General features: G+C 47.4%; 1 pseudogene; it reads left to right on the plus strand.

Moving 5' to 3' along the window:
* LOC112072651 (NHS-like protein 2) overlaps positions 1 to 11,374 on the plus strand; it is a 74,535-nt pseudogene that overhangs the window by 54,962 nt on the left and 8,199 nt on the right.

Raw genomic sequence — 11,374 nt, forward strand, 5'->3', positions numbered from 1 at the left:
GTTGGTGTTAATAGACTGTGGTAAGGTTAGTTGTTAGATAGACTAGCTTAGGTAAGGATAGGTATGTTAGATTAGACTAACTTGGTAAGGTTATTTGATAGACTAGCTTGGTAAGGTTAGCTTTGATAGACTAGCTTTTGGTAAGGTTAGGTGTGTAGATAGACTAGCTTGGTAAGGTTAGGTATGTTAGATAGACTAGCTTGGTAAGGTTAGGTGTGATAGACTATTTGGTAAGGTTAGGTGTTAATAGACTAGCTGGTAAGGTTAGGTATGTGTAGACTAGCTTGGTAAGGTTAGTATGTTGATAAGACTAGTTGTTAGGTTAGTTGATAGACTAGCTTGGTAAGTTAGTGTGATAGACTAGCTGGTAAGGTTAGTGTGAGTAGACTAGCTGGTAGGTTAGGTGTAATAGACTAGCTGGTAAGTTAGTGTGAAGACTAGCTGGTAAGGTTAGTGTGATAGACTAGCTGGTAAGGTTAGTGTGATTAATAGACTAGCTTGGTAAGGTTAGGTGTTAGATAGACTAGTTGGTAAGGTTAGTGTGATAGACTAGCTGGTAAGGTTAGTTGTGATAGATAGACTAGTTGTAACGTTAGGTGTAATGACTAGCTTGGTAAGGTTAGCTTTGATAGACTAGCTTGTAAAGCATAGGTGTATAGACTAGCTGGTAAGGTTAGGGTGTAATAGACTAGCTGGTAAGGTTAGGTGTGATAGACTAGCTTGGTAGGTTAGGTGTGAAGTAGACTAGCTGGTAAGGTTAGGTGTGATAGACTAGCTTGGTTAGGTTAGGTGTGTTAGATAGACTAGCTTGGTAAGGTTAGCTGTGAGAACTAGCTTGGTAAGGTTAGCTGGATAACATGCTTGGTAAGTTAGGTGTGTAGATAGACTAGTTGGTAAGGTTAGGTGTGTTAATAGACTAGCTTGGTAAGGTTAGCTGGTGATAGACTAGCTTGGTAAGGTTAGGTGTGATAGACTAGCTGGTAAGGTTAGGTGTGATAGTGACTAGCTTGGTAAGGTTAGGTTGATAGATAGGCTAGCTGGTAAGGTTTGGTATAGACTAGCTTGCAAGGTTAGGGTATAGATAGACTCTCTTGGTAAGGTTAGCTGTGATAGACTAGCTTGGCAAGGTTAGGGTAATAGATAGACTCTTTGTAAGGTTAGCTGTGATAGACTAGCTTGGCAAGGTTAGGGGTAATAGTAGACTCTCTTGGTAAGGTTAGCTGTGATAGGACTAGCTTGGCAAGGTTAGATTGATAGGTGTGACTGCTGCACCCTTCTCTTACTCTCTCTCCCCTCTCTCTTCTCTCTTTCTCCCCTTCTCTCCTTTCTCTTCTCTCTTTCTCTCTCCCTCTCTCTCTCTAGCACTCCTCCCCCTCTCTCTCTCTCTCTCTCTCTCTTCTCTCTCTCTCTCTCTCTCTCTCTCTCTCTCTCTCTCTCTTCTCTCTCTCTCTCTCTTCTCTCTCTCTCTCTCTCTCTCTCTCTCTCTCGCTATCTACCTCTCTCGCTATCCTCACTCACTATCTCTCTCTGCCATCAGCTCACCATTGCCCTAATGACAGAACAGGTAGCTGTTGCCATGGCAACGCACAGTTCTTCTCCATTGCAGAGAGAGGGAAAGAGAGAGGGAAAGAGAGAGAGACAGAGGTAGGGATGGGGAGAGGGAGGAAAAACAAACTGAAATGCTGGTTCATTTTGACTCCAATGCTTCCCACAGTTGTGTCAAGTTAGCTGGATGTCCTTTGGGCAGTGGACCATCCTTGATACACAAGGGAAACTGTTGAGCGTGAAAACCCCAGCAGAGTTACAGTTCTTGACACAAACCGGTGCTCCTGGCACCTACTACCATACACCGTTCAAAGGCACCTACTACCATACCCCGTTCAAAGGCACCTACTACCAGACCCCGTTCAAAGGCACTTCAATCTTTTGTCTTGTCCATTCACCCTCACATACACAATCCATGTCTCAATTGTCCCATGGCATAAAAATCATTATTTGTAGCTCTTAAGGACCCGCCACTTCTTTTCAATTTTCACCTAAAATGACATACCCAAATCTATCTGCCTGTAGCTCAGAACCTGAAGCAAGGATATGCATATTCTTGATAACATTTGAAAAATCTGGTAAAAGATAATACAAAGAAGATTAAAAAATATATATATTTTTTTTTGTAACATCATATTTGAAGATGCAAAAGAAAGACCATAATGTATTATTCCAGCCCAGGTGAAATTTAGATTTTGGCCACTAGATGGCAGCAGTGTATGTGCAAAGTTTTAGACTGAGCCAATGAACCATTGCCTTTCTGTTCAAAATGTTGCATCAAAACTGCCCAAATGTGCCTAATTTGTTTATTAATAACTTTTCATGTTCAAAACTGTCCACTCTCCTCAAACAATAGCATGGTATTCTTTCACTGTAATAGCTACTGTACATTGGACAGTGCAGTTAGATTAACAAGAATTTAAGCTTTCCGCCAATATCAGATACATCTATGTCCTGGGAAATTTTCTTGTTACTTACAACCTCATGCTAATCGCATTAGCCTACATTAGCTCAACCGCGGGGGACCCACCGATCCTGTAAAGGTTATAACCTGTCTCCTCCCCTTCATTGAAGTGGATTTAACAAGTGACATCAATAAGAGATCATAGATTTTACCTGGATTCACCTGGTCAATCTGTATTGGAAAGAGCAGGTGTTCTTAATGTTTTGTACACTCAGTGTAGAATGTAATGGCCCATTGGCCACAGAGGCCAAGTCAACATCTATTCCACATTGGTTCAACGTCGTTTAATTAAATTGACGTGGAAACGACGTTGATTCAACCAGTGTGTGCCCAGTGGGGAGTTACCCCAGGTCTTTTCTCAGGAGCCGTCTCTTAAACTTCAAATAAGGTTTTCGTATTAATGTAGGCAAGCCCAGGAAAATGTTATTCTGATGATAAGTGATCCCTAATTATGAATATGACAACCTTAAATCCTTTCTGTTTTTATCCATGGATAACTTGACTGTCTCTCCCCCTCTCCTCCTTCTCTCCCTAGGTGAGGGTAAAATCCTGGGCGTAGACCTCCTCCAGGGCTCCTGTTCCCCCTCTCTGTCCGTGGGCTGCGGCGTCACCGGTCAGCCCCGGTCTCTGGAGCCCGTCTCAGACACCCCTGTCCAGCACCTTACCCTGAGGAAGACCCACAGTGACCTGGAGCCCAGCCTCAGCCTGCCCCAGTCCCCCCGGATGCCCCCTCCTACTCTGGGCACCATGGACCACTCTGCTACCCTTCTCTGCTCCAACTCCCCGTCTCAGTCCTGGAACGGCCCTAAAGGCTCTACCTTCTCTCCTGGAGTCTGGAGTGAGGCCTATAGTTATAATTTAGCTCCCAATCTGCTAGGGAAGGGACCGGCAACCATGCCCAAAACGGTGGGGATGGTTGGGGGGGTAGGGGGGCAGGGTGGAGGGTTGATGTGCCCCTCTCAGACCAGTTTGGGACTCTCCGGGAGCTCGGGGTCACAGTCTCACTCTAGTTCGTTCACGTTGATATCGGAGCCGTCCGGTCTCAGGCACCCGGTAACCATGGTTATGATGACGGGGAGGCGGAGCGAGACAGAGGGCGCGGCGGCTAGCCCCGCAGGGGGACAGATGGGGTCAGAAAGAGGGGTGGGAGGAGGAGAAAGGGGGGAGAGGTCGGCACATTCCATCGCTGCGGCCAACGCATTCAAGTTCCGCGAGCGCTCTCTCTCCACGCCGACAGACTCCGGTTCGTTCTGCTCCACAGATAACGTCAGTGGCGGGATGTACAGTGTCACAGGAGCCGGTAACGGGACGAACGGGGGTGTTCCAACAGAAATGCACAGCCACCACCACTATCAGCTCCGTGGTGAGAGCGGGGAGAGCTACGCCCTCCTGTATCCCAGCGGGAGCTCCGAGGACGGTAGCGCCAGCGTCGACAACATCTCCGTAACCGACGGCAACTTCCCCCAGGACGATCGCCTACGGTTACGCTCTCGCTCCATCTCGCTAAAGAAGTCCAAACACAAACCCCCTCCGCCCGTCCGGAGCGTCTCGCTCATGAAGAATTTAGGGGACGCCGATGGGCGTGTGCACGGCCGTGACAGGGGTCACTACAGGGAAGGACGCCCCAAATCCCTCCACATCCCACGGGAACACCTCCAGGACTTCCAGCCAGACTTTCTCCTACCTGCCTCCTCCTGCCTCTCCAAGCCTGATCTGGAGGATCCCGAGCTGGGCTACGGCGGGATGGACGGGCCCCCTGGCCTGGAGGTCCAGGGACCCAGCAACACAGAGCTGTCCTCCCCAGCCCACTGGCAGCTGGGGGAGTGGAAGTCTTCTGATCCCTACCAGTCATGGTCCGGGTCTAGCACCGCCACAGGGACTACTGTCGTAGACTGTATGAAGGTAAGACTAGTCTAGGCACTTAGGGCCACATCCAGACTTGAGATAAGTTGTTTTAACATGGATTTAAGTAAAACGTTTCACTAAAGTGCATGTTCTGTTGACTTAAGTCCATTTTAAGTTAAGTTAAGTCTGAATAGGGCCCTAAGTACTTTTCTACTTGTGTAAAGCCACAGGGGTTTGTGTGTTGTATGTATTGTGTCATGCAGGGCTCTCTCTTCCTGGAGATCTACAGTCCAACCCCAATTTAACAGTCTGATTCAGCTAACAGTCTTGGTGAGATCTCCAGGAGGAGGGTTGGATAGCGCTGGTGTAATGTAGGATTTTTGCTGATGTACGACCAGGAAGATTATGTTTTTAACCATACATGGCTAATAAAAATGTAATCTTTTCTAATCTAATCCAAGGTTCGAGGCAGTTCAGAGTCTCTCCTGGAATCCCCGTCTACCTCCCGAGCCTCCTCTCCCTCCCTCCTCTCCATCGAGTCGACCAAAGCCTCCTCCCCCTTCAAGCCTCCAGGACTCATGTCTCCTTCCAGCGGCTACTCTAGCCAATCAGAGACACCCACGCCCATCACCCCCTCCAATCAGGTCGCAGGAACAACACAAGGGCCCGCCTCCACATTGGGGTGTAAGATGCGCCCCAAAATCCCTGAGAGGAAGTCTTCGCTGCCGGTGACCTCGCCGCGTGACCCAGCCGCCCGGTCGAGGCTTTCCTTCGAGATGCCGGTTAACGCTCATCTAGACTTGTCCTCCATCAAACCGAAACAGAAGGCCAGCAGGCGTCATTCTGACACATCCACTGCAGCCAAGCCCGGTAAACTGAGTTCCGGCAGTCAATCATCTCTCCCCGTGGTGACCACGAACGAGATCCGGAACATCCGCCTGCGTTCCGTCTCCCGTACTGACCTGGAGGACTTCCCAGACGGAGCCTCTGATGACATCATCGAGGAGGAGCAGGGTCTTGACCTTTCCCCCCCGCCTGTCCACCTTGGTGTCAACTCCATCGGGCCCCTAGTTCCCTCCAAACCCAAGCCTCTGGTCGCGGTGAAACCCCCGTTACCCAAACGGCCCTTCAACCTCCTCCTCAAGTGCCCCTCCTCCTCCCCCATTGCCTCCGACTCCCCCCCTGCCTCCCCCATTGACCCTACCCGGCCCATGCCCAACCCCAGCATTTACATGGTGGTAGGTAGGAAGCCCAAGCTGAAGAAAGCCTTCCCTCACACCCCCACCAGTCCCTTTAGACCCCAGGAACATCCCCAAACCTTCCCCCTCCACTACCCCCAGAGCCTCTACGATGCCCCCTCCTTCCCCCACACCCAGTCCCTGTACGATCTGCCTCCTCTCCCCCTGCCCCAGCCCCTCCTGGAGGATCCCTCCATGGAGCCGGAGTTCAACCCTGACTTGGAGCTCCGTCTTGGGCCTGAGGATGGAGGGTCTCTCCCCTCTCCCTGCAGTAACCAGGAAGTGCTGGAGACTCAGGATAAGAGCACGTCTCTACCTAGCAGGATGACCATATCCTGTCTGGCTGAATTGGACAAGAAGAAACCCAAGGTAGGCCCCTGTCTGTCTGTCTGTCTGTCTGTCTGTCTGTCTGTCTGTCTGTCTGTCTGTCTGTCTGTCTGTCTGTCTGTCTCTGTCTCTGTCTCTGTCTCTGTCTCTGTCTCTGTCTCTGTCTCTGTCTCTGTCTCTGTCTCTGTCTCTGTCTCCGTCAGTGGCGGTCAGTGCCGTTTAAGGTGAGGGAGGACAAAAAATGTTTTCATGAGCTTGGCCATTTTTTTCAGACTCTCATTCATATTCCATTCATCCAGTTCAATGTAACATCGATAGGTTTAGGCTACTACATAATACTGGAATTTTCCCCATATCATGAGGTTGCTACAACCTAGCCTATGAATGAAAGTTTACAATGTAGGTGCACACAGTTCGAGAGACAAATTTGAGGTGACACATGGACAGACAGTGACATTCAATACCGCCTTGCACCCTCCTGCTTGCATCTAGCTGATATAGGGTGTAATCATTAGTCTAACATTTACAATCGAGAGTTTCTATTGGACAAATTCAGGTATGTTTCAACAAAATTGCGAATTAATACACCACTAATCACGTGTAAACACAGTTCACTTTCATAGCAGCCACATTGTATTCCTTCTTGCATCTATTCGCTCTCCTTTCACCTCTTCCCTTCACTTGTGGACTTCAATACACAACACATCTGCTGTATGTGACTAGTCGAAAAAACCTTTCCAAGCCAAACCACTAACTTACGCACAGCCTACGTCGTTGTCACCATATTAGCTAAAGTAACGTCATAGTCAGTATAGCTAGTAGAACCACCGCGTTAGTAATCCCGCTTCATGCAGTAACGCTACAGTGTACAGTCAGTAAGCAGTTACACCGGTGGCAATAAATTAGTAAAACCAAAAGATTACCAGGACTTGAAAGAGTCCCAGTGTTGTGTTGGAAAGTCCTAGCCAGCTAGCTAACATAGCATCCCTCTGTTTGAGCAGGGTGTTTCAGTAGGCTAAACTAGCTAGCTGCATTTGCATGCTAACTAAGTGAAACTGAAAGTGAAAAAAAATGATAATCTCTCTCTCTTTCTCTATTTCTCCCTTGCCTCTCCTTCATTTTGGAAGAAATGTATTTGTTCAAAAATGTTCAACTATTGTCTTTGTCTTTGAGTCAACTACTCACCACATGTTATGCACTGCAGTGCTAGCTAGCTGTAGCTTATGCTTTCAGTACTAGATTCATTCTCTGATCCTTTGATTGGGTGGACAACATGTCAGTTCATGCTTCAAGAGCGCTGATAGGTTGGAGGACGTCCTCCGGAAGTTGTCATAATTACTGTGGAAGTCTGTGGAAGGGGGTGAGAACCATGAGCCTCCTAGGTTTTGTGTCTGTGGAAGGGGTTGTCAATGTCAATGTACCCAGAGCAGGAAGGATGCTATCTGTCCTCCGGCTACACCATGGTGCTACCCTACAGAGTGCTGTTGAGGCTACTGTAGACATTATTTGCAAAACAGTGTGTTTTAATCAATTATTTTGTGACGTGATTATAAACTCAGCAAAAAAAGAAATGTCCTCTCACTGTCAACTGTGTTTATTTTCAGTAAACTTAACATGTGTAAATATTTGTATGAACATAACAAGATTAAACATCTGAGACATAAACTGAACAAGTTCCACAGACATGTGACTAACATAAATGGAATAATGTGTCCCTGAACAAAGGGGGGGTCAAAATCAAAAGTAAAAGTCCTGCAGTGCATCTCCTCCTCATGGACTGCACCAGATTTGCCAGTTCTTGCTGTGAGATGTTACCCCACTCTTCCACCAAGGCACCTGCAAGTTCCCGGACATTTCTGGGGGGAATGGCCCTAGCCCTCACCCTCCGATCCAACAGGTCCCAGAGGTGCTCAATGGGATTGAGATCCGGGCTCTTCGCTGGCCATGGCAGAACACTGACATTCCTGTCTTGCAAGGTCACGCACAGACGCAGTACTGCCTGGTGGTATTTCATGCTGGAGGTCATGTCAGGATGGCCTGCAGAGGTCACATGAGGGAGAGGATTCTTGTCCCTGTACGACACAGGTTCAGATGCTGCATCACAGCTCAGTCGCTGAATGGAGTGACAACCGCCCCATCATGACGGACCCCACCTCCTCGATTCCGTCAAAGCACGCCTCGGTGTACGCTCATTCCTCGACGATTAGCGATCCCACCATCAACCACAATGTAAGACCGTCTTTAGTGAAGATACCACTTTTGCCGGTCCTGTCTGGTCCAGCGACGGTGGTTTTGTGCCATAACGAATGTTTGTTGCGCGTGATGTCTGGTGAGGACCTGCCTTACACGGCTGCAATCAGCCCTCAAGTCCAAGCCTCTCTCAGCTTTGCGGACGTCTGGCACTGATGGAGATGTGCGTTCCTGAAACTCTGCAGTTTTGTTCCATCTTGTTACCTGTCCGCGCTGTGATGTTCGTATTACGATCCTGTAGCATGTTGTTCACTGGACTGCCAACTGCGAGATGATCAGCTGTCTGTCCTCTGTCTCCCTGTAGTGCTGTCTTAGGCGTCTCACAGTACGGACATTGCAATTTATTGCCCTGGCCACATCTGCAGTCCTCATGCCTCTTTGCAGCATGCCTAAGGCACGATCACGCAGATAAGCAGGGACCCTGGGCATCTTTCTTTTTGTTTTTTTAAAAAGTCAGTAGAAAGGCCTCTTTAGTGTCCTAAGTTTTCATAACTGTGACCTTAATTGCCTACCATCTTTAAGCTGGTAGTGTCCTAACGACCGTTCCACAGGTGCATGTTCATTAATTGTTTATGGTTCATTGAACAAGCATGGGAAACAGTGTTCAAACCCTTTACAATGAAGATCTGTGGATTTTTTGGATTTTGGATTTTGGATTTTTACGAATTACGATTTTTACGAATTATCATCACTCAGTTTCTTTTTTCACTCAGTTTCTTTTTTTGCTGAATTTATTTAGTATAGTTTTATCTAAAAAAGATAACTTTTTAAATGTTTGACCATTTACATTTTTATGAAAATCACTGAGGAGGATGGTACTCCCATTCCATATAATCTACATATATTACCTGTATGTACTTTGACTACTTCCTGCTACAAAATAAATACTTTGACTACTTCCTGCTACAAACCAAATACTTTGACTACTTCCTGCTACAAACCAAATTGTCCTTTAGTTATCATGTAGACAATCCACTAATTCTGAATCTCTCCTCAAGGTTCCTCCACCAGTTCCCAAGAAGCCCAACAGTCTCCTTTTCCCCTCCATCTCCACCACGGTGCATTCCAACGGTACCACCGACAGACAGGGAACACAGATGGACGGCCCAGCCGCTCTCCGCTCTCCTGTTGGAGCGTTCCCACCTGAGGAGATTCCCGGTAAAGAGGAAAACCAGGAAAACCACCTGGGAACAGATGAGGAGAGCTCAATGGAGTCTTCATTGCAGGATTGTTCTCTTACAGACCTGGAAGGGAGGATGGCCACTGTAGAGATAGGGACAGGTATGTGTATAATGTTGTGACAGGGAACTAATTAATGACAATTTATTTAGCTGGAATTCAGGTCCTGACAGAATAAGCAAACGTGTTACAGTTCAAAACGACTGTTTCTGATTCTCTTCAGTTGTTAGTTGATGTGTAAGTGGTTGCCATAGCAATTTAAAAAACATAACTACCAATACGGTTTTTATTCATTGTTAATTGTTTTCTTAAGTTATTGACTGGTATTCATTGATAGAAATGTTTATTGTCGTAGAGAGGAACTGACCAATCCTATTGTCTCCAGGTGATGATGCAGTGGAGGAGAACTTTGAGCAGAGTAGTTTGGACTTTAGTGTTAAAACGGAACTCCACATCACAGAGGAAACGGATGATGATGTCGGTGGACACACACCCAACACACCCAACATGGAGGACCTCTTCACCAAAATACACAGGTACGCCAACAAACACACCCAACACACACAACATGGAGGACCTCTTCACCAAAATACACAGGTTGGTGAGGTACATGTAAGAATGACTATAATCAGGTCGCGTCCGGACTCATTGTCCGGCGGGTCTGCTGTCCGTTATTACCGGTGGTCGTATTCCCCTCCCGTCGACGACGTGGAGAATCCGTGACTGCGTCGCGGCGAGGGGTTGTGCTCTTAGAGGTTCCATGGCAGAGAGGCGTGTCCCTTCCCTCTGACTTACTGCCCTTCTTCTGAACAGGGCCAATGAAGTGTCGTCCGCGAGCTGGACCGCAGGTGGAGCCCAGGTCAGGTTGGAGGTCCCCCCCCACTGTGCTTGTGCTTCACTGGGGAGACCAGACTCTGGCGGCTACTCGAATGAGTCCCCTGTTCTTTACGACCCAGACTATTATCTCTTTCGACTGACTGGGGAGGACGAGAAATAGAATGTCATTAGACTTTTCAGCAGTAAAAAACATTTAAGTTAAAACATGTATTACTGTTAATATGCTTAGAATGATTCAGGTGTACGATAGCTGTAAAACCAGCAGTAGACATTAGTGTTATTTTTCTTGGAGTACAATTAAATACCGTTTTTAAATCGTTTGCGCTTTTGGTTTGAGTTCAGTTTTTGGGCGAGGATGTAAGGCCAGTTGTGGTTGTATGTCTACCTGTTTGTTGGCGTACCTGGGTATTTTGGTGAAAAGTCTCCAGTGTGGTGTTGGGTGTGTTTGTTGGGTACCTGTTATTTTGGTGAAGAGTCCTCCATGTTGTGTGTGTTTGTTGGTTGTACCTGTGTTTTTGGTAAGAGAGTCTCCATGTTGTGTGTGTTGGGTGGTTTTGGCGTACCTGTGTATTTGTGTGAAGGTCCTCCATGTTGTTGTGTTGGTGTGTTTGTTGGCGTACCTGTGTATTTTGGTGAAGAGGTCTCCATGTTGTTGTGTTGGGTGTGTTTGTTGGCGTACCTGTGTATTTTGGAAGAGGTCTCCATGTTGTGTGTGTTGGGTGTGTTTTTGGGTACCTGTGTATTTGGTGAAGAGGTCCTCCATTGTTGTGTGTGTTGGGTTGTTTGTTGGCGTACCTGTTTATTTTGGTGAAGAGGTCCTCCTTTGTGTGTGTTGGGTCGTTTGTTGGCGTACCTGGTATTTGGTGAAGAGTCCTCCATGTTTGTGTGTTGGGTGTTGTTGGCCTACCTTGTATTTTGGTAGAGGTCCTCCATGTTGTGTGTTTGGTGTGTTTTTGGCGTACCTGTGTATTTGGTGAAGAGGTCCTCCATGTTGTGTTGTGTTGGGTGTGTTTGTTGGCGTACCTGTTATTTTGGTGAGAGGTCCCCAGTGTTGTTGTGTTGCGGTGTGTTTGTTGCGTACTGTGTATTTTGGTGAAGAGGTCTCCATTGTGGGTGTGTTGGGTGTTTGGGTACCTGTGTATTTGTTGAAGAGTCCTCCATGTTGGTGTGTTGGGTGTGTTGTTGGCGT

This window comes from Salvelinus sp. IW2-2015, unplaced genomic scaffold (assembly GCF_002910315.2).
Source record: "Salvelinus sp. IW2-2015 unplaced genomic scaffold, ASM291031v2 Un_scaffold1988, whole genome shotgun sequence".
Classification (NCBI taxonomy): Eukaryota; Metazoa; Chordata; class Actinopteri; order Salmoniformes; family Salmonidae; genus Salvelinus; species Salvelinus sp. IW2-2015.